Source organism: Ictidomys tridecemlineatus, unplaced genomic scaffold (genome assembly GCF_052094955.1).
Source record: "Ictidomys tridecemlineatus isolate mIctTri1 unplaced genomic scaffold, mIctTri1.hap1 Scaffold_3699, whole genome shotgun sequence".
In the NCBI taxonomy this organism is placed as follows: Eukaryota; Metazoa; Chordata; class Mammalia; order Rodentia; family Sciuridae; genus Ictidomys; species Ictidomys tridecemlineatus.
This window is the reverse complement of record NW_027522473.1, coordinates 70,759-94,654: the sequence shown is the minus strand read 5'-3', so window position 1 is coordinate 94,654 and position 23,896 is coordinate 70,759. Positions and strand designations below refer to the sequence as shown.

Sequence of the window (23,896 nt, the reverse complement as noted above, 5' to 3'; positions counted from 1 at the left end):
GCTGAGACAGACACTGGGGTAGCCATGGGGATGGCAAGTGAAATGGGAAATGTCAGTGGCTCTGTCCTGCCCTGAAGTGGCAGCCCTCATGCTTTCCCCACAGGGTGAAGATCGGCAACCCCATAGGCCCTGGGCCTGCCTCAGCAGAAAGGGCACTGGTGGGATCTGGGTTTCACAGAAACAAGAATAATTGTTTAGTGTAGGTGTGTCTCATGCAGCAAGAGGAATGGATCCCAGCAGGACTGCCTGGAGGACGGAGTGCCCCACAGGCCCACGTGTTAAAGGCCAGTCCCCAGATGGTGCTTCTGCCATGTGGTGGAACTTAGGAGGTCAGGCCTAGTGGGAGGATTCATTCAAGTCACCCTGTTTCTTCCTTTTTCTCTCTTGCATCCCAGACGTGAGTTGTGAAGTTGGCTCTGCCATGGTCTCCTCCATGATATGTTGGCTCACCACAGGCCCCAAAGCAGCCCTGATTGGAAACCTTTAAAACTGTGAGACAAAATAAACCCTTTCTCAAGCATTGTGTTACAGCAATGGAAAGCTGACTCTTGCACTCCACATCAGCCTCCCTGGGCCCCATCACTTTCTTTCCCAGCCACACAGTCAGAAGGCATGAAAGTCAGCATCCCCAGGGACTTATGAATGTTCATTCCCAGTCTGTCCATCAACAAAAGAAAGATGGACCCAGTGTGACACACTCGTCAACAGCACATCACTCAGCAGCACAGAGCAGAGGGGACAGGACCATGGTGCACAGACACAGCATGGAGCAGCCTCACCTCCACATTCTACTTGAGGATGTTTCCAACAATGAAAAGACTGTGAGCTGGCGACAGAAATCAGAACAGTGGTTATGGGGCAGGGGTAGCACAGGGACTTCAGGAGAGTGGTTGCAGGGGTGTATCCCCATGTAAAAGTTCATGTAAGAGCTTTTGTGTGTTTTTCTGTTCGTGTTTACTCTTTGTTTTCAGTGGTGAGAAACACAACAACATCGACGGCAAAGCATTCCGAAAAAGGTCCAAAGATAGAGAGTGAAATGGGTCAGCGGTCTCAGAGGGCCTCTTAGCTTCAGCGGGGACCCAGGAGTTTGGTCTCATTCTGGTGGGAGAGAGGAGCACTCCTTGGGTAAAAAGTCCCTGTAGGAGAGCAGGGCAGTGACCAGGTCAGAGGTGTGCTGCAGCCAGGACGGGTGGACGGAGGGCAGGACAGAGGGGAAATGGCAGGGCCTTGTCCAGGCAGCTGGGATGGAGGGCTGGACAGGTGGGAGGCAGTAGGGTGGTGTTGGACCAGCCCACCAGTGGCTGCTGCATAGTTAAGTGACTGGGAGGATGAGAAGGAGCAGTCTTGGAACAGGAGAAAATCACAATTGTTTGGTAGAAGGTGATTGGGCAACATCCAGGAGGGGATGATCCCAGGACACAGCTTGGGAGGGACAGTGGAGGACAAGAGGGCACAGGAAGGGGCAAGATGGGGTGGGGAGAGAGGAGGGACTCTGTAGGGCCAAGTTGAGTAGGGACAGTGGGAAGAGAGAGAGTGAGGTAGTGAGGAGGGAAGAGCCAGAGCAGGAGGTGGGAGAAGTAAACATGGGGAGAGCCCACGTGGGCAGCTCTTGGCATCTGGGAAATAACCACAGCAAGGACAGCACACATGTGGCTTAAGCCAGCCACACTCCACGTGTTACTCCATGCTCCTCAAGGCTCCCTGGCCTCATAGGGGTTGCTGTTCCCTCCAATTTGCAGATGAGAAGACAGGCATCGAGCACACAGGAGGCAGGTATGTGGCCAGGATGGGGACATGGGTTGGCTCCACAGTGAGCACTGCAGGACCAGCTGGGAGAGACACATCTGGCCCAGAACTTGGAAGGGCTGGGACTGGAGAAACTGAAGATTGAACCAGAGACTAGGAAATGTGGGGTCTGCAGGGACACCAGTCTTTCCTTGGGTGAAAACATGGACACTGCTGCCTGGCAGGAAGTGGTGTTGATGGGGTTCCAGGAGCGCAGGATTCATGCTGCTGCCCAGCTTGCAGCAACCCTCCCACTCCCACCCAATGAAGAGAGTTGATTCCAGTGGCTTCACTGGAGAGATAGGATTCAATTAAAATCTGGTCAGGAGAAGCCTGAAAAGGCACAAGGGAAGGGGGCTGGGATTTGTGTTTGGGGAAGAAGAAGAAACTGCCTTGGTTCTTCTCTGTTCCACCTCACTCCTGTCCATGGAGACCTTTGACTAAGTTCATGTTCTTTGAGAAGACTCTCCTGGCCTCACTGCTCTCCTGATCTGCCCATGCTGCCCATCTGGCCTATCCAAAGGCCAGGTTCTGATGGAGTTGATGTCTACTGCAAACCTTTAATTCAATAAGTTAGCTTTAAAAACCAGAAGCATAAATTCTAATCACCAAAGTATCCCCTTTACCAACAATATTACAGTATAAAATTCTGATGCCTTTTTCAGATTTAAAAAATATAATCACATTATTAAATATTGTCACAGCATAATATTAGAAACAACACAAAATGCAACCATGGCATTTAGATTTCTCACAAAACATGTTTATTCAGATGTATCATTTCTATATCCTTATGTGTTATGTCATAGCAATTCTATATATGTATACAAGTTTTATCATGCAACACTGAATTCACTTCCAGGAGGTCACCGTAGTGTAATCTCCCCTTAGTTTTTTGTGATTAATGATGACTTTGCATAGAATTCATACTGTGGCAGAGTCAGACTGTCTGTGTACCCTTCAAGAATGGGGATATTCTAGCATTTCAAGCAGGTATTGTTGCAGGACAGATGAAGATGGACACCTGAGGAATTTGCAGACTGCTGCAATGTGCCAGGGCCTCACACCACTACCCAGAGGCCCAGACCCCAGATGGCTTTGAGAATATATTTCTGCATGGAAATAATGCTGAATGCCTACCTAGCTCCAAGTTGAGGTAGTACAGAACAACTTAATCCAGAGGGGCTAATGCCAAAAAGTCTCTGGGCCCCAGGTATGGAAATTCTCTGAGATTTCTACTGAGTGAGTGGTTACACAACACAAAGGTTAACATAACAGTTACTTTTTCTTCCATGCTCTTAGATTGAACAGAGTTTTCACAAGTTTTTACTAAGAAAAGAGAAACAGTAACTTTGCACATCAACAGGCTTGATTGCAGATATAATTTTTTTAAAGTTGTAGATGTGCACAATACTTTTTTTTAAGAGAGAGGGAGAGAGAGAGAGAGAGAGAGAGAGAGAGAGAGAGAGAGAGAGAGAGAGAGAGAGAATTTTTAATATTTATTTTTCAGTTTTCGGTGGACACAACATCTTTGTATGTGGTGCTGAGGATCAAACCCAGGCCGCACGCATGCCAGGTGAGCGCGCTACTGCTTGAGCCACATCTCCAGCCCAATACTTTTATTTTATTTATTTTTATATGCTGTAGAGAATCAAACTCAGTGCCTCACACCTGCTAGGCAAGTATTCTTTCACAGAGCCACATCCCCATCCCTGCAGACCTAACTCCTACAAGAAAGAGAAACCTGATCTTTACAAAAAAGAGGAGCTCAGACCACAATGAGCTCTCTAGAAATCTTGCTGTCTTAAAAAAATATATATCTTGTTGCCTAGTAGAGAGGCTATATATTACAATTAAGGTGGGGGTCTTTTGGGCACTACATCATTTGGAGTCTTTGGGGATTACATCATTACTCGTTTGAAGCTCATTATTTACTCCTTTAAATCAGAAACATCATTATCTTCTTGGCTTAAAGTTTTATATAATGTCATAGTCTTAATATTTCTCTCTCTCTCTCTCTCTCTCTCTCTCTCTCTCTCTCTCTCTCTCTCTCAACAGCTGCTTCAATAGTTTCAATGTAAAGGGGAGACAAAGATGGATGCAATAAACAAGTTAATAGCATAATCCATACTATGTCAATTAAACTTTTGAAAACACCAAGAATAGAACACCAGCCTCCAAATAGTAGCTTGATGCCTTAATGCCCTTTCAGGTTTGAACTTGTACATGTGCTAGGTTAGGGTTTTCTTAAAAAGCAATTTAATTAATACGTTTTAATTTTATACAAGAAAAGTGTACATATTTTCATGATGAGAAAAGTTCCCAGACTTCCTTTTAAGCCTTAATTCTTTATGAATTAGTCTTTTCTTTTTCAATTAGTTATATATGATAGCAGAATGCATTTTTACTATTATACACAAATGGAGCACAACTTTTCATTTGTCTGGTTATATACAGAGTCACACCATTCCTGCAATTATACATGTACATAGGGTAATAAAATTCATCTCATTCCATCATCCTTCCCTCCCCTCACTTCTCTCTGCCCAATCCAAAGTCCCTCCAATCTTCCCCCCCCCAATCATGGGTTAGCTATATGATTGATTGATTGTTATCAGTCCTGTAGTAAAGACCAAGGAAAGGACTCTGTATGTGATAGAAGTAAGGGTGGCAATTTGTCACAGTATGAGAGCCCTCTTAGAGGATGAAACAGTGCATTTGTCCTCTTAGTTAGTTAATCTTCCACCTTGTGTTGATCAGCCAACCCCCAAGTGGCTGAAGCAAGGCTGCTGTTTCCTCAAGCTTTGGTGTGTGCAGGCCAGTCAGCTTCCAGGGTGACCAGAGCAGGGCTGGTGTCCTTCTGATCCTCAAGATTCTCTGGTGTTTCCTTCTTCCTGATGGTCAGCTGAAGGGGTGCAAAAGAGTGTATATGAGATTCTATTTTCAAACAAACTAACGATCCCAAACAAACCAAAAGGAACAAAATATTACATAGTATGTATCTATGTATGTGTATATACATGTAATGATATAATTGGTGACACTGTACAGAGGAGTACAAAACTGTGGACAGTGCTCCTTGTGTGTGTGGCAGAGATGGGGGATATCCCAGGGGACTTGAACTACACAGATTTATCTCAATGTAACTTTAGCAAATTTGAAAACAGCTTATAATTTCATGAGCCTGACCCAACATTTCATGCTTTGGTTTATGATCCTCCGTATATTATTATTTCATCTAAAAACATGAAGTAAATTTCAACTCCCTACCTCAGAGGTCAGTTGTCTTCCAAAGGTGCATTTCTAAGTGTGTCACCTTTAGTCTGAGAATATATTTCTGCATGGAAATAATGCTGAATGCCTACCTAGCTCCCAAGTTGAAGTACTGCAGAACAACTTAATTTAACCCATGGCTTATCATCCTTACAGTTTTTTTTTGTTTGTTTGTTTTGTTTTGTTTTGTTTTTACCAGATGCAAAACCAAGGTTGTACCTAGTTCTGTTCCCTGGTCAAGGTCACCCAGTTAAGAGGGATTTGAATCCAGCTGTACCAACTCTGATGTCTTTGCCTCTCCCCACACTACCCTTTGCACAAGGCAAAATTTGGTAACATATTTTTCCTTTCTTGATAATCTCTTGGGAGAAGCCAATGACAGGCTAAGTTTGGTAGATCTAGGAGGGTATTTTCCCAAGAGGCTGCTTTCCTCCACATCCAGGTGGATGGAATCTGACCATTCTGGCTGTCACCAGACTGCTGCAATGTACCAGGGCCTCACACCACTACCCAGAGGCCCACAGGCCAGATGGCTCTGTCTATGGAATCCAGAGGGGACTCACAATAGCTAGACTGTGGAACCAACCTAGATGTCCAGCAATAGATGAATGGATACAAAAAATGTGGCATTTATACACAATGCACTAAAAAATAACAAGATCATGGCATTTGCAGGGAAATGGATGGCATTAGAGCAGATTATGCTAAGTGAAGTTCGCTAATCTCCCCCCCCCAAAAAAATGCCGAATGTCTTCTCTTATATAAGGGAGGTGACTCAAAATGGGGTAGGGAGGAAGAGCATGAGAAGAAGACTACCTCTAGATAGGGAAGAGAGGTGGTAGGGAAAGGGAGGGAGAAGGGGAATTGCATGGAAGTTGGAAGGAAACCCTCATCGTTATACAGAATATATACATGACAATGTGAGAAAAAAAAAAGAGAGAAGAAAGAAGTGTGTCACATTAGATTGCTAGAGAGAAGTGATAGGAAGGGGGGAGGGAAAGGGGGGAAAGGATGGACAGCAGAATAAAATAGACATTATTATTGCTGTATGTATATACATGACTGCATGACCAATGTATTCTGCATCCTGTACACTCAGAAAAAGGAGAAATTATATCCCATCTGATTCAAATGTATGATATGTCAAGTTCATTGTACTGTCATGTGTAACTAATTATAACAAATAAAAAAAATTTAAAAAAGATCAGAGCCAAAATAATGAACTTGAGCCTACGAAAATAATAGTATAAAGGATCAATAAAATGGAATTTTTTCTTGGAAGATAAACAAGATCGATAAGACCCTATGCAAACATAACAAAGAGAAAAACATAGAAAAGCTATGTTCATAAAATTAGGGATGAGAGAGGAGAAATCACCACAGATATCATAGAAATCCAGCAAATCAATAAGGACTATTTTGAAAAGTTTTACTCCAATACACTGAAAAAACCTAGAAGAAGTGGATACATTTCTAAATAAGTTGCTCTGAGGATTGGGAATGTGTGGATGCAGAAGAAAGATCTGCCAAAACTGAATCAAGAGGAAAAAGAAAACCTAAGCAGACAAATAACTTGCAGTGAGATAGAGGAGATAGAGAGGTAGATTAAAAGACTTTCACGGGCTAGGGTTGTGGCTCAGTAGTGAGCTCTTGCCTAGCATGCATGAGGGCACTGAGTTTAATTATTAGCACCACATATTAATAAATGCTGGATAAGGAGTGCCAGGGTGTAGTGTGAAGCCATTCAACTCTTAAAGGCACCTGGCCAAAAAAGAAAGAAAGAAAGAAGGAAAGAAAGAAAGAAAGAAAGAAAGAAAGAAAGAAAGAAAGAAAGAAAGAAAGAAAGAAAGAAAGAAAGAAAGAAAGAAAGAAAAATGCAGTATTATTGACATTCCTTTCCTTCCTCAAGGCTGAGTGAGCTGTATCCTCTGCTCTGGGTGGAGGCCAGGGGGATGGGCTGTCATCCAGGCCACCAGGCCTGTAAGCCATACTTGATGTCTGTATCAATTGTTTTCTTTCCTGTGATCTTGGTTCCAAACAGAGAATTGTCACCCCATTCTCATCAGTGGTGCTGACCCTTGTAAGTTGTAATTTATAGTTATATTCTTTATGTTTTTTTTTAATGTGTATGTGAAGCTATGTTCAAGAAATGGATCATAGAAAGAGTGAAATATCTTAATCTCATTGAAGAAATGCCTTTTTGATTTCTAATAAATATTTATTTTGCCTTGTTATGGCCACGTTTTATTCTTGGTATGTGAATGTGAAGACTGACTAGAAATCCTGGAGTATTGCTTAACAGGAATGGATATGAGGAAGGCCAGTTTTTGGACCAAAAACATTATTGGTCCCAGTTCAGGGCCAGCATGCTGTAAGACATGTGACCTTCACATACTGTCTACACTTCAATGTGCATGCCTGTCCAGGATTCTATCTGAACCACTTAGCAACGGTGGAAGCAGTTTGAGTAAAGGATTCACAGTCAGATGGTGTTAGTGGTTCAGGCCACAAGATGCCCATGCAGTGCTCTACCCATCTGGACCTGCTGGCTCTCAGCTTATTTTGCATGGCTATAACCCCAAGGTTCCATGAGGAGACCAAAGGTCCAAATCTTCCTATCTGACTTACAGAATTTTCATGAGGAGGCAATGGAAGAATGAGCATGAAAGAGCTGCTACTGTTACTATCTTTATTGCCCATCAGCCCAACTCATATGTGTGAGCATTTTTATTCTTTTAAAAATCTGTTATAATTAGTTATGCATTAAAATAGAATGCATTTTGACATTGTACACAAAGAGTACAACTTCTCATTAGCTATTTCATAAAGATGATTATTTTCAACTTGATTCTTCCCATACTGCTTTATCTTGTGGAAAGTGTGACCAATTTATTAAGTGAAATACTGCATTTAGTGTACTGGATTTAAATGATTCCCAGAATATCTTCCTTCACTGAGGCAAGTCTTATTGAGGGGCCAAGAAAAGGCTATTTTTCCAGGCACAGTGATGCACACCTGAAATCCCAGTGGCTTAGGAGGCTGAGGTGGGAGCATTGGGAGTTCAAAGCCAGCCTCAGCAATTTAGCAAGGCCCTAAGCAACTCAGTGAGACCCTGTCTCTAAATAAAATATAAAAAAGGCATAAGGATGTGGCTCAGTGGTAAAGCACCCATGGTTTCAATTCCTGGTACAAAAAAAAATGCTCTTGTACACAATCACATCTTAGTGTAAATAGGTTTTAGTTCAGGATCTAGGAATGGGCCATTCTGGGTAGGCTGATAGAAAAAGGGTGGAAACCCTTCTTGGAGGATATATTTCTGGGAATGGGACACCTAGGTCAATGGTCATGAACATTTTTATGGCACATGATACTGTGAAAAATGAACTGCCAAAATAGTCACAGCAGTTTTTTCAGCCTTTGAAACAATAGGCTATCCTCTATAGCTCTTTCATTTGTGTGTTATCTTAATAAGATAGTTTTATAGGTTCAATATTATATCCCAGTTTAATAGGAGGGGAAATTGAGACCTGGAATAAATGGCATGAGATGCAAAGGTCATGATTTTTCCTGGCCTGAAGATCCAAGTTCTATGAAGTTTAGTTAGGCTGGTATCAAGAGAGACCGCTTTTTTTTTTTTGTTTGTTTGTTTGTTTTGTTTTAACTGCACCAGGCCATTTATCTGACAATGCAGCAACATTTCGCAGAAAGGAAGGGATACAATGCAATTCTATAAAAATATATCTCACCTGCTGTGTGTGAGGACTTAGAACTAATTCAATAAAAATTAGACATCCAATATGCCCAATGATAGAGGAGACAAATATGAGTGAGAAATTTCTTTCCTTAAAAATGGTGGAAGGAGGGGGAAGGACGTGAACATTGAGTGCCTACAACATGCCATGCATTTTACCTACAGAGTCTTATTTAATCCTTACAATACCCCAGTGGTTACTCTAGTTCCTTCATCAGTTCTGTTATATTTTCCAGTAGTTATTTCAAAGCTGTCATTCTTGACCCCATTTCTCTTTAAAAACCTATAGGTAGTTTAATTTCCTACTTAGTGGGGAAAATAGAAGCCATCAGATGGAAACACCTTCAACTTTTGACCACCAAACCTATAAAGTTATGTGTATTCATACCCACAGTATTGAAATATCCTGTCAGGGGACGCACTATACTTCCTTGAGATTTCCTATGCTATTTCATGATTGTGAAATTTATTTCTCCACTTAACAGATCTCTTTTCTAAAAATAACCTTAGGGCCTAACTGAAAGGGCCTAAAATGATATTTAGGGCCTAACCTAACCTGTGTCACACTAAATATCATAAAATGTTTTATGATATTTAGCTAATTTGGCTCTAATATTTTTCTTTCTAAATTTTCACTTCATATTAATTATATGTTAACCATAGCAATCTCCTATAGACCCCAGTTTTTTTGAGGGTGGTTGAAATAACTTGATTAAGTCCCTGTTCTTTTTCTCAGCCAAGAGAGGAAATACCAATTGTGTTTTTCAGTTTGATAGGGTGTAAAACCCTGGGCTGACCATTCACTTTATGTCGTATGTGAGTACAGCCCTGCTTCCCTGCAATTGTGTACTGTGTGACCCAGGAAGCCTTATGTGGCAGCCCTGGGTGAAATACTCCATAGAGAGCCTCCAAGTCATTGATTTGATGTGTTAAGGAACTACTATGTGCCCAGCACTGGACTTCGTGTGTCTGTGTTGGGGTGGGGGGTATAAAGAAAGTCTCTATGGGTAAGTTATATGTCTTTTGATGGCAATATATGTGGAAATACAGGGGTTTTAAAAATTTTGGGGAGTCCCTAAGCAGTCACTTCCCTTAAGACTGTGCCTGCATGGGGTATGCAAATGCAGGCCTTGCAGATGTGCCCTGGTCCAGTTGCATTGGTGTACCCAGGACTTGTAGGCTCCTCTCCCAACACCATGGCCTTGGTCACCTCGGTCTTCAGAGTTTCTCCGCTGCCCCTTCCCACTTGCTCTTCCTATTGGAGAAATAACTGTATGTGGTTCACCATTCCTGCCCCAGTGGCATCTCTGTGGTCTTCAGGCACATCTTCTGTGGTCTCCGAGTCAATTTATTCTTCACACTCATCAGATCAATCTCATATATCCAACAAGACTGATTGACTTCTAGGTGGTAAGCAATGTATTCAGTTACGGATTCTTCAAAGAACAAGACACTCTCCCTGCTCCCTTAGAGTTTTTGCAGTTTAAGTAAACAAATATTTAACTGCCCTCTACCCCAGTTTCATAAATTAGTACTTTTACAGTGGTGGTATGTGCTAGTCTGATATAAAAGTTAGTGTGTTTTTATAACAGAGAGGCCTAACCTAGGCTGGATCACATTGAGGACAAGTGTCATCTGGGTCAAGAGATGAGAGGGTGGGACAGACTTTCAAGAAATGAAAACACATGGGCAAAGACCTCCAGGTAGTAGGAAGCTTGATACATCTGAGGTCTGGAGAATCAAGCCTGTGTGGCCCAACTGCTGGAGCAAGGAGCTAAGTGACATGAGATGATGCTGGAGGGGTGGCTATGCCCAGAGCATGTAGGGTTTGTCCCATCAAAGTGAGGCTTTGACACTTCATTTCAAGGGTAAGGAGAAACCACCAAAATGTCTCACATGGGGGAACTACTGAGTGGGAACATTTCCCTGTTTAATCTGATGGGATTGTAGGCTTGAAAGTATGTTTTATTACTACTATTTTTCTCCTGCTGTCCTTTTGAGATACAGTAACAGTCTGAAGAGTGCGGGATGGAGTGAGTTTCACTCAAGAGAGGAGTTGAGAAGACCCAGGAAATAACTGAGAAAGAAGGAAAAAAGAAGGAGGGAGATTGGTGGAATGTGGAGATGTTTAGGTAGAGAAGGGCATTTGGGCTCACTCATTTATTCAACTCACCTTTCTTAGGCATTTAATAGATTTCAGACCCTGAAAAAGACTCTGTTAATGTCCTTGAGATGGCATAGATGGAAGGATGGGCAAATGGGGTAACTAAGTCAGATAGAGACGAAGGCTTCATACCTAAAATGAGAGCTGAGTTGCATTTGGAAGGAAACACAGGAATTAGCTAGAGCAAGGCCTGGGGTGGGTGTGTATGGGTGTATGGGGGATATTCATGAAGTTGGGAGAAAATTTTAGGGGGAAGAATCAGTTTGGATGGATTGTTCAGGAATAAAACAACACAAAGGCCTTGGAACAGAGAGAATGGGGATGGAGTCTAGAGAGGTTGTTGGGGAGGAGCAGCTGACAAAGGGTCTTTTGTGCTATGTTTGAACTAAGTGCTGGGCACTGAGCTAAGTGCTGGCATGCATTAACTTGCTTAATTCTCATAGTAACACCTGGCAGAAGCACTATTATTATGAGCACTCCTACTTTATACATGAGAAAACAGAGTTGGCAGATTGTCAGAAATAATAAAAATAAAACTGAAAATGACTAACACTACATAGCCATGTGTTGTAGATTAAGAAAAAAAATCACATCTAATTAGAAACACTGAAGATGATAACAATTGAGTCAGGAAATATTAGGCTCAATAGAAATAATGAATCTCCAAAACTGAAACCACAATGATCTAAATGGCACATTAGAAATTTTATACATAACTAAAACTCGATGAAAGGATAAAGTTTTCTTGCCAAAATTTACGACTGAAAAAAATGACCCTGAGGATTTGGACTCAAATAAAACATAACAGAACATTTACAGTGGGAGAAGGATACTTGGTAAAACTTTACATGCTAAAGTCGATTGAGCTGGGTGCAGTGGCACATGCCTGTGATCCCAGCAGCTGAGGATGGTGAGGCAGAAGGATCATAGGTTCAAAGCCAACCTCAGCAACAGTGAGGCACTAAGCAATTCAGCAAGAGCCTGTCTCGAAATAAAATACAAAATAGGGCTGGGGATGTGGCTCAGTGGTTGAGTGCCCCTGATCAGTCCCCAGTTACCCTCCCCCATCCCAAATACATAAAGTCAACTGATACATTTTTACTACAACATTCAGAAGGAAGTTTATTCCAATAGAAAATGATTTTTCTAGTACAAAATTTAGAAATCATTTAGTTATGTTCTATAAAACAATAAATATGGAATGAAATTAGCTTAGTGGAGTTAGCTCTGGAAGAATGAAAATGTTTATGTATCTATATAAGTTCCAGATAATGTTAGTTGTTAGGTCGGTGGCAGCGACTTGGTGGCAACTTAGTGGCAATTTAGAACAAAGCAGCCCGTGCTGCTTTGAACATCAATCAGATGCTGGCGGAAACACCTGTCAATCAGCCAGATCTCCTGACTAACGCCTGTCAATCAGCAGGACCCCCTGGCCAATCCTGGAGTTCAGCCAACTCCCCTGACCAACTCCAAGGGGGCAAGGGACCCTAGAGACACCTTTTCCTGTCCCAAGCCCTTCCCTTCCTGCTGTAAGCCCCATGAAAGTCCAGTCCGGTGGAGCTTCCACTGGGTTTCTCCTCAGACCCTTCCCCTGTCCCCTCTGTGGGTCTGATCCAGTTCGGCCGGGAGTGATATCTCAATAAAGCCTGTTCAGCGGCCCTTTTAAATCTGCCAACTTTGGTTGCTGCCTGCCAAGCCTGATCTGACAAGTATCTCCCTGGCTCATGGGCTCTTTTGCTCTAGCAGCACTGGCTCTGCCTTACTGACTGCTCTCTGCCTCGCATGGTTGTCACCCACAGGAAGGCCTCAGTTCACCCACCAACATCCTGGGAACTCTCATCCCAACAGATAGACCTGACTCAGAAATGCAGCCAGACCAAGCAAGATAGTGACGCTTTGGTTTTATGTTCCTGGGAGTCATCCTCTTTTAGACACAGTCCAGGTTGCCACCAGCGTCTTGAAAATTGAAGTCTAGAAGTTAAGAGATGACCAGGGGTGCAGGAAAGAGGGACTCACAATTTTCCCATGCAGCTGGGACAGAGGATGACTGGATGGAACATCTGTCTCTGCCTCTCCAGTGACCAGAACAAGCGCCTTCACTATCTGGGCAAAGGGCTGAAGAGGTAGGGCCATCTCCTTACAGTGTGACAAAGCAGGAGAAGTGCTTTAAAGTTGTCCTTCCCGCGGTTCTCAGGGGCAAGAACGCCAAATGCGCCCGCACCAACGCACAGGTGGCATGTGCGCCTGCGCAGTCAGCTGCGAGGCCAAGTGCGCCTGCGCGGGTTTCTCTTGAAGAAGGTGAAGGCTGGCAATCTTTGACTGGGGTGTCTTGTGGAAGGTCGACCAAGGTGGAGGAACTTGCAGGTTCTGGTTGTGTGTCATGTAATGGTCGAGGACAAGAAGGGAAAGCCCCTGCATTTACCCTAGTGACAAAATGCCGCAGGGCCCTGGCTGGGTCAGGGAGGTTTGGGGAACCTAAAGACCATAGACCCTAATGGGCACAGTGCCTCCTCCCCCGCAAGGGGAGACCCAAACATGCCCATCTGGCAACAGTCTTTGGGGACGAGAAGTGTTGGCAAGTTGAACAAACTTTTTGCACACCTGTGCCACACAACCGCATCACTAAGGCACTCAGGTCCAACTGGAAGTAGGAGTTCTGCAAGGTAGGGGATCCAGGGGAGGATTTTTTCACTTTAAAAATGTGTTTCTTTTGACCATAGGATAGTGAAAGATGTAATGGCCCTTTTATGCACCCTTATGATTAGGATATAAGTTGCACTGGTGTTTCTATTTCGAGAAAAAGTGTGACAACCTCTGTTTTGGTTCCTAGAATAGAACCAAAAATATTTTCAAAAGGGCCTACTATATCTAGTTTCAAGTCAAGGTAGAGAAACAAAGCAGGGGCAGCCCCTCACCTCATGTTTCCCAAGTTTGATTTTTACAATGATATTTGTATCATGTTTTCCAAGTTTGATTTTTTACAATGATATTTGTAAGTTAATATTTATCTAAATCTGATTTGTATCATTCTTATTTCTGTTTATGTCCATATGTATTATTGGGTATGGAATTTGGAAATGATCTTAATTAAGTTTGTATCTTTCCTTTTCACCCATGCAATAGGCAAGTATTTGTTGGATTTGATTGAAATATATTAGGAGGCTGTAGGTGGAAAAATCACAGTAGCAAATATGTTGTAAAAGAGAAAAAAACTCCTTTATTTCATGAAATAAAAAAACCCTTTATTTGATGAAATTGTGAAAACTGAGTGGAAATTTATCATTGTATTTGTTTTCACTATGAAGTGAGGATTTTGGTAGTCTCAAACTAATTTAAAAGGCAGGTGATTTGCATAGTGTCACGAAGTAGGACACAGATCATGTTCTCCTATGGCTAGTTCAGTACTGTATATTTCCTACTTGTGAGTTTGCCAGTGCTATAGTCCCTTTCCCTCTTTGTAGATCTGACTCAGAATTATGCTGTTCCTTTGATTCTGAAATAAATTTTAAAGACAATGTAAAAATATGCATATATTAGGAAGCAAAGATATATTCACCCCAAACAGCTTATTTTGAACAGTGCTGGAAGCAAAGGACTCTCTAAAATGTTTACAATATCAGGTTTCAGTGTAATTTTCAAACATAATTTCCATAATTAGTATGCTGGGTATTTATTTTGTTGTTGATACAATATGAGTTACCAAGTTCTTTCTTGGAAGGTTTGGTTAAACAATTTCACTTTGTGAATCTAGAATGTAAAAGAAACCTTAATAGACTGATATAAAAGAAAATGAAGAGAATTTAAATGAAAATTCAACTTGAATTACAGCAGGTATTGAACAAGTTTATTTTTGAAGCCTCTTTATTTTGTATATGCCATATAAAGCTTGTGTAGTTTGTAGGTGAAACATTTTGGAAAGAATAAGAAAGATGAAACATTGAGTCTTACTTCTTTTCTTTTTAGGTCAAGGGGGTAAAATAAAACTTACTCAACCAAAAGTATTTAGTGGCAGAGGTGGGAGTAAAATAAAAATTTACATTCACTCTGGTGTTCTTCTGCAGATCTTAGGAGCTTGAGTTATTTTATGCTTTTTAAGATGAAAACAGTGGATCTATTTTTAATTATATTCATGATTGATTTGGTAAAAATATTTCCAGAAGTACATATGTTTCCTAACAGCTATCATTTCTGTTTTCCTAACTTATTAGGTAATATAAGTATAGGGCAAGAATGGTGAGAACCAGGGGATGAGTACGATCCACAATAAAGATAATGATAACTATTATTTATGGTGACCCATTTCTAGACATTAACATAATTCATTTAATTCTTCCACCAACTCTCTAACATAGTTGTTATTATTGTCCCTGTTTTTCATATAAGAAACTAAGACACAAAGTGGTTAAACAAGAAATCTATTAAATGGTAGAACCAGGATGTAAACCTTGGAGTCTGGCTCTAAAGCTTAATAATTTTGTTACTCTGCCTGTCAGTTTGTGTCATGTTGGCACAAAGAGTTTAAAGAAATTGCCCATGTTTATACTTTGAAGTTGTGATTCAAATACATAATTATTATGCAATAGTCTGACTGAAGAGTTCACATAATTTAATATTTCATCAGAGAGTTTTTAGACTCAGAATTCTCCTGTAGTGCAGCTAGACAATAGAGGCTAGAGATCTGAACTGAGATTTAAGAAGCCTGAGTCCTATCTGAGTTCTTCCAGTGATTCTCTTTGAAGAAATAAACTTTTGGACCTCTTTTCCTGTGAGTTTACTTATGGGTTTTAAAGTCTATACATTATGAATTCTGGCCTGACTTGAGATCCTAGTTCTGTTGTCTAGAGGAAGTAGAGATTTTTTTTTCTCATTTGGATTAGATATTGTTTCTCTCTAGGCATTCTTAAAATTACCTATAAGAAATATCATTACAGACACTGAGGGTGCTTGTTGAAATCATAGAGTTTATGCTCCAAACTAGTATCTGTTGAATTAAAATTTTTATAAGAATGGGTTTATGTTATTATAACTTGCATGTTAAGCAAAATTCTAGATTAAATTTAAGTCAAACTAAACTTGGAGAACCATGACCCTAAAAGATATGCTGGTAGTATCCAGATAGTGATTGGGGTTTTGAAAAGCATGGTTGAAATTTTTATTTTTCCTCATCTCTGTTATACATCATGGATTCTCTACAGTTGAAATGGTAGTAAATAAGCACATGAGAGAAATAAGGAAAACAAAAAGTGGGATGAGAGAAGAAATGGGAATTAATTCCAAACAGGAGGAAAGCAATGTAAAGGTCGAACAAAAAAGTACTTTTTAGAGAGACAAAGGAAGCTATTTAGGATTTTAAAAAGAATATGAAAACCAATTCAAGGGCATAGAAATATATCTATAATAAGTACATTAAAATATAGAAGTAGAAATTAAATTTGTGCATTATATATAAGTAGATCTGATTGTTTTTCTGTTATGGACTAATTTATTGTTATATTCAGTGTAGGCTGTCTGCCTGTACATTTGTTCAATCAGAAGAAGAGGTATAGTTAGCCCTTAACATCTAATCCACTTAAAAATGATCCAGGTATCAGTATTGCTTCTGATAGTTATGATTTCCCTCTGATGCCAACATGTAAGAAAATGAGTAACATGAAATATTTCAGTAAACAAGAACTGGGATTGTAGAAAACTGGAAATTTTCTTTATAACAAGAGTAGAAAGTTTTTTTATCTTCTTTTACTATACAAATGCAGAGATTTCTTGACTGATACAAGAGTTTGAATTTCTGTCTACAAGGGTTATTTAGCATTAAAATGGAGTATCTTAGATTTGTTCTAATGAGTAGTAACCTACGTTGCAAAGTTTTTTTTTCTTTTTCAAACAGATATATATTTTGTGATCTATACATTTGGTAGTAAAGAATGGAGGAACTCAAGTTGCCTTAGGAACAGGGATAAGTATGCATGGAACACAGGAAAAATGTGGAAAAAATTAGACTTTAGGTAGAATAGAAGCCCAGAAATTTCTGGTGCTTTGTTCTAATTTCTTCTTTCTCTTTTTATAGAATTTTTGCCTTTCTTCATTTGCTGATTCTTTATTTTCTTCTATGGCCTGAAAATTCATATGTTGAAACTTAATCAACAATGTGATAGTAGTTTAAAAGATGGGGCCTGTAGGAGGTGCTTAAGTCATGAATGTTCTGCCCTCAAGGATGGGATTTGTGACACACGCTGTGCATGTATCTGAGGGAGTTTTTTGCTTCTTCTGTCATGTAAGAGGTGCCATCTGTGAAGTAGAGAGTGAGCTTTTGTCAGATACCTAATCTATTGGTGATTTAATAAGACATCCCAACATCCATAAGTATTAAAAAGTAAACTTCTTATTATTTCTAACATATCCAGTAAAGGTATTTTGTTATAGCAACCTAAATGGATTAAGGCACTCCCATCCAGTTTGCTTCCTTTATAGCTTCAACTTCCATATGAGCTAAGTTGCCATTGCTAAGATACATTATCTTTTTTTGGAGGGTGGGGGGGTACTGGGAGTGAATTAAGGGGCACTCATCCATTGAGCCACATCCCCAGCCCTATTGCATATTTTATTTATAGACAGGGTCTCACTGAGTTGCTTAGTGCCTCACTTTTGCTGAGGCTGGCTTTGAACTCACGACCCTCCTGCCTCAGCCTCACGAGCTTCTGGGATTACAGGCATGCACCCAGCTACATAATCTTGTAGTTCTAGCTCTCAAAGGTCATTGGTTGATTGCCTTCTGTATCTCTTTATTAAATCCTAGAGAAAGGGAGGCTTTGGTTCTTTTTGTCATTTATGTGAGACCACTAAAATCCTGACTTAGCTTTATGTGTAGGCCTCTCACTTCTGAACCAATTAGCTATCATTGTAAGTACTGGGAGATGTGTTTGCTGACTTTGTACTTCCCTTTGGATGAAGGCATGCGCAGGCAGATATTTGGAAGTATATTTGGTTCATGATAGCTGTATATATTTAAGTTTGGGAGATATTAAAATTATTAATAGAATATTTACACAACTACAATTTTTAAAGATCTTTATATATAGCAATACTCATACTGTTAATTTATTTTAGTTTTTCAGAGACATTAATATAGTTCTAATATTATTTTTTCTTCCATGTTAGAGGAATTTGAGGTATAAAGTTCCTATTATTCCCATTTTTATGGATATAAAATTAGAAATTCGAATGGGTAGGCACAAGTCAGCATTTATCTAGTCATCACCTACCATTTAAAAAAATTCTCCACCACTCCTACTGGGAATGGAACCATCATATGACTGAGCTTTACCATTTCTTAGTATTCATCCTGAAGAATTACAGTTACCATACTGTGGTGAAATATGCATAACCATGTTTATAGAAGCACAGTTACAATAGCCAAACTATGGAACCCACCTAGGTTCCATTACTGGATGAACGGATAAAGAAAATGTGATGTATATACACAATAGAGTTTTATTCAGCCATAAATAAAAAAGAAATTATGCCATTTGTAGGAAAATGAATGGAACTTTGGAGCATTATGTTAAGCCAAATAAGCCAAACTCAAAATTTCAAGGGTCATATGTCTTCTCTCATGTGGAAGCTAAAGAGGAAAAATGAAAATAAAGTGTGTGCATGGTGGGGGGTAGAATCTTATAAAAATCAAAGGATAATTAGTAGAAAAGAGTAAAGGGACCATGGAGAAAAAGGAGGGCAGGGAAAGGGGAAGGACTAGGGAATGATATTGGCCAAATTATATTGTTATATTGTATGTACTATGAATATGTAACAACACATCCCAACATATCCTGCCATTGTATACAACTATAATGCACCAATATAAATACAGAAAAAATTGTTCACCACCACTTAAAATATTTTTTATAAGTAGCATGAATGTTGACCTTGAAAAATAACAAGTATGAACTACTTCATAAGGAAAAATGCATTTTCCTCAATTACTAAACCTTTAAGCTCTGACTAGGATGACTGTTTGTCACAGATATAATAAGATTCTTACACTGGATAAAAGAAAGGACTACATCAGTGTGTTCCAAATTTTTGTCTTGACTCAGTAGTTGGGCTGGGATATAACCAGTCTTTATAAAAAAAAGAAAGAAAGAAAGAAATAGAAGAGACCAGAGTATAATAGAAAATACCAGTATGTGTCCTACATAATAAGGATAAAATATGATGGTGAGATTTTGTTATGTTCTCTTACCCACTTTTGGTCTGCGTCTATTCATCTCTCTCATACACATTATGTATGTATCTGTTATGGGTTATGATGTATTTCCTGCTGCAGTATAGAATAAAAAAATGGGGGTAGACTGCATTTATGTTACAAAGTATAAGATACAATATTAGAATTTTTATGTTACAAAGTATATGATTCTATATTAGAATTTATTATATTTGCTTAAATACAAAGAGGAAGAAAGACATCTATAAAAATCAATAGGGCAGGCTATGGCAAATTTAACAGTAAGTGCCATTGAAGAGGCCTTTATCTTCAAGTTTTTACATTTTCTAAGTTAAATAAATATGAAATTGTTGTTTTGAAAAATGCTACCTATTTTACTTTTGTCTGTGTTCTTATTCTTTTGAGATTGGGCCTGGGAAGCTATAAATCCAGAGTTGGCTCCTTTAACAACAACAAAAAATGAATATAAGATATGTGGAAAAAATATAAGCCAATAAATGTGTGTCTGATGCCATTTTTCTGTGTATATTTTACATTTATTGATTTGAAACAAATTATTTATAGTTAATAAGACCTATTTCCTTGAAAGTCAAATACCACCTTCAGTTTCTCATCTCCTAAGAAGCCAAGATTCTGTCTCTGAATAAACTCAATCAAATACTACAAGAAGCCAAAGTGATTGGAGGTGAGTCTACTTAAAATTTGTCTTCTATTCTTGTCTTTTTCCTCCCCTCCTCATTGCCCTTCTCCCCTCCTTTATCTTTTCCTCCTGTTTTAGACAGAAAGGCATTTAAGAAATTTCTATATGGTATTTACATATAACCTATAGACATTCTTGTTATACTTTTAAATCATCTCTAGATTATATACAATAGCTAATATAACATAAATTCTGTGTAAATAGTTGTTATACTATATTGTTTAAGAAACAATGACAAGGAAAAAGTCTTATTTGTTCAGGACAAACACTATTTTTTTTTCAAAATATTTTTGACCTGTGGTTGGTTGAATCTGTATATATGGAAACCTATGAGTACTGATTTTATCTACATACGTACCTTTGCCAATGAGTTTCATAAGTATAATCTCATGTTGCTCTTTAATATCTTTCTCTTGCAACTTGAAGAACTCTAGCATTTCTTGTAATATATAACCTATTGAGATCTTTAAGCTTCTTGGCAACTGCTGAAATTAAACCTTAGCTTAAATACTCGTGAACCAGATGTTTCCGTGTCCTTACCGGCATTTGGTGAAGGGAGAAGAAAATTTTAGTTTCTTTCTCTTAAAATTAGCATGTTGTCTTTACTTTTGTATTAGTTGTGCTTCACTCCAATAGCTTCTCTTCTCTTCAATGATTTTTGACTTTGAACCTAAGTTCTAACTTCTCTCTGAGGTGTTTCTAGCCTCACTTCTCCAATAATTAGGTCCAATAATTTGTAGGGTATTCATAGTTTTTTAAATTTGTTACACATATTCTCTTAAAGTATGTTAGAACAATATGCATTATAGAATTTATAGCAAAAATTTTAGAAAATGTTAAAATACATATATATGAATTTTTTATTGATTTTTCATGATGTTTTTTGGCAGTCCAAGGAGATTTTGTTTTCCTATTGATGTGAACTGTTAGTGATTGAGTATAGTTCAGTAGGTTATTCAAAGTGTAGGAGGTTTATTTAGAATATCAATCATCAAAAACACAAATAATAATAAATGTTGGCAAGGATATGGTGGGGGAAGGAATTCTTATACACTGTTGGTAGGATTAGAACAATCACTATGAAAATCAGCATGGAGTTTCCTCAAAAGACTGGGAATGTAACTACCATATTATCCAACTCTGCCACTCCTCAGTATTTATCCAAAAGGACTAGAATCAGCATACTGTAGTGTTACATGCATACCCATGTTGATAGCGGCATAATTTACAATAGCCAAGTTATGGAACTAGCCTAGGTGTCTGTCAGCAGACAAATGAATAAAGAAAATGTGAGATACATACAGAGTGGAATTTTACTCAGTCATAAAGAAGAATAAAATTATATCATTTACATGAATATAAATGGAACTTGGGAGGATTATGTTAAGCAAAATAAGCCAGGCTCAAAAAATCATAGGGCCATGTTTCCCCTCACATGTGGAAGCTAGAGAGAAAAGAAAAACAAAAGGCAGAATGAGCTCATGAAATTATAAAGGAGATCAGTAGAGAAAGGGGATCAGGGGGAGGGAGGAAGAAAATAGAGATACTGGGGAATGAAATAATGTTATGTGCTTGTATAATGTGCCACAAAGTATATTCCACTATTATGTGTAATTATAATATGCCAATTAAAGAATTAAATGACAAAAAAAGCATGGAAGTTTTCATTAGGAGAGGAGAATTTCCAATGAAATTAATGATGCTTACTCATCAAGGCCTCATTTACATTGTCCCCTTCAAAGTCATGTCCCCATCCATGGGCCAGAGAAGAAGGCAGCAACTTTTACCTTATAGTGTCATCTTAACCTAGAGTCATCTGCTACATTCATATCCATCTGGACTCAGCAACAGCTTGCTTTGGGGGCTTTGTTGACTATTGGACCTATAGTTTCTCCAAAAAGAATGATTCAAGGAAGACACTGCTGCTTGCATGCTTAGAAGCCCTTGCAACTTGGGCTTTGTTGTCTGGTTGGGTATTGAGGACATGGCTGAGTTAGATTGGCTTCTGAGACAGCAACTCTGTGTGGGCTACACTACAGAGGTGGAAGGACTGTGGTTCTCCCAGGGATAGTCCCCAGGCCAGGAATACCTTCTGAGTAAAAATGTTGCTGATGTTAGATGAACTATTATGTAATTGTGAAGCTGAAAGAAACCTTCCTAGACTATAATTAATAAAAATAATTTGAATAGCCATGAGAGAGGAAAGACAAAATTGTACTTCTGTACTCTCTACTGAAATAAAGAAACAAAATTATTGTCATAGGAAAAGGAGGTGATCAATGTTGGAAAAAAGTCTGTGTATCAGACAGTTAATAAATAATAAAGCTTGCTATATTTTTCCTGGATATTGTAAGGTTTGTAGTATAACTTAATTTTTTAAATTGTGATTTTTTAAAATTCTGTCTTGTTCACATTTAATTTTGCACTTAATTTATTCACCTGTACTTTCCAAATTATACAAGCTTTAGGTCACATAAAACCTAGATTTATTCCTGTCACTAGCAAATCTAGACCTTTTCTTGGATTATTAAACAAGAGGTGGATTGTATTGATTGCCCTCTTGTAATAATACTGGTGATATTTCCAAGAAAATTATTCAGGAAGAATTTGTGACTTGTACTAGTTTTTTTCCTTTAGAAAACTACTAGCCTACTTAGAAAACACCTTTCTGATTTTACCCTCATTAACAACATGTTCTGATCAGTTGATACAACTCCATTTAGGTTAATGTAGTTAGTAAATACTACAACAGATTGACTAGTAGGCTTTTTTAGCTACACAGGAAAAGCACAACATATCTATCAAAGAGGTATATACCCTGTGTATAATCATTTTTCCTTGTGATTTATAAACCATAGTTTAACTTCAAAAATTTACTTTGTAGTGATGTATAAATGTATAAAGAATTAAGCAAACTCTTTCCACTTGGAGACAATCACTATCAGGTGAAGGCTGGCATAGTTTAAAAATATATGGTATAGTGTTCTCTTAGTTCTAAACTTGTAAGTAACTTGATAAAAGACTTTGAGTACATTATTTGCACACTAAGGTTCTTTATCCTCATCTGGAAAGAGAGCTAATTTATTGAAGGGTTGTTGTGATGATGTGTTTGTAATTTCAAACTAGTTAGTTACAAAGTAGTTTGTAAACCAGGAATTGCCATGTAAATAAAAATTTTTATGATTGTCCTTTAATTTAAAAGTATACAGAAATAAGCATTTTACCTTTTTCCCCTTCTTTCTTCCTAATACATTTACAGAGATGACAACAAAAATAGTAGCTTGAAAACTTGGGATAAAATGACTTAATGTAAAAGAATAAACCTAGTGACAAATGATGGAATAAATTCTTTTCAGTGAATTTGAGATGCAACCACAGAAACCATTAAGGTACTCAAGACAAATGCGTTCCTCAAAAGTTTCTGGCTCTACAACAAAATGCCCAGACAAAACAGTGCATTATAGGCATTTAAGCTCAATTTTCAACAAAATTAATTTAAGAACAAAATGTTGGATGATATTCCAGAAGAAAACACTCTGAAGGTAAACATTTAAACATTAATGAACGAGTGACTTATGTATATTTTGAAAATGTGAAGTAAATAGATATTTAGAAAGTTTTAGAGGTTAAGAATATTTGAATTCAGTCCCCTGGTATGTTTCTTGATTAGCATAAATATCCAGTTCCACTGGAGGGGATGAATATTAGTTTCTAAAATATTTTCTTAGCATGTAGCTGCTTTTTTTCATAACTGCTTTAGAGTTTCCTAGTGAATACTAGGTTTCATTGATTATTGATTTAGGATAAAAGTTTATTCTTTACTTTCAGAAATCATCCAACTTTTGTATGTCATTCTTACATATTTTCCCCCAACATAGAACAGAAACATTTTTCTGTAAAGGGCCAAATAATAAGTATTTGTGGCTTTATGGGCCATACTATCTCTGTTGCAATTATACAACTATGCTACTCAACTCTGGCCACTCTAACTTGGAGCAGCCATAG

The 23,896-nt window shown here is 38.6% G+C and overlaps 1 pseudogene; it reads left to right on the top strand.

Moving 5' to 3' along the window:
• The first annotated feature begins 13,016 nt into the window (after window positions 1-13,016).
• LOC144373365 (spermatogenesis-associated protein 22-like) lies at window positions 13,017-23,445 on the top strand (annotated as a pseudogene).
• Window positions 23,446-23,896: the final 451 nt, after the last annotated feature.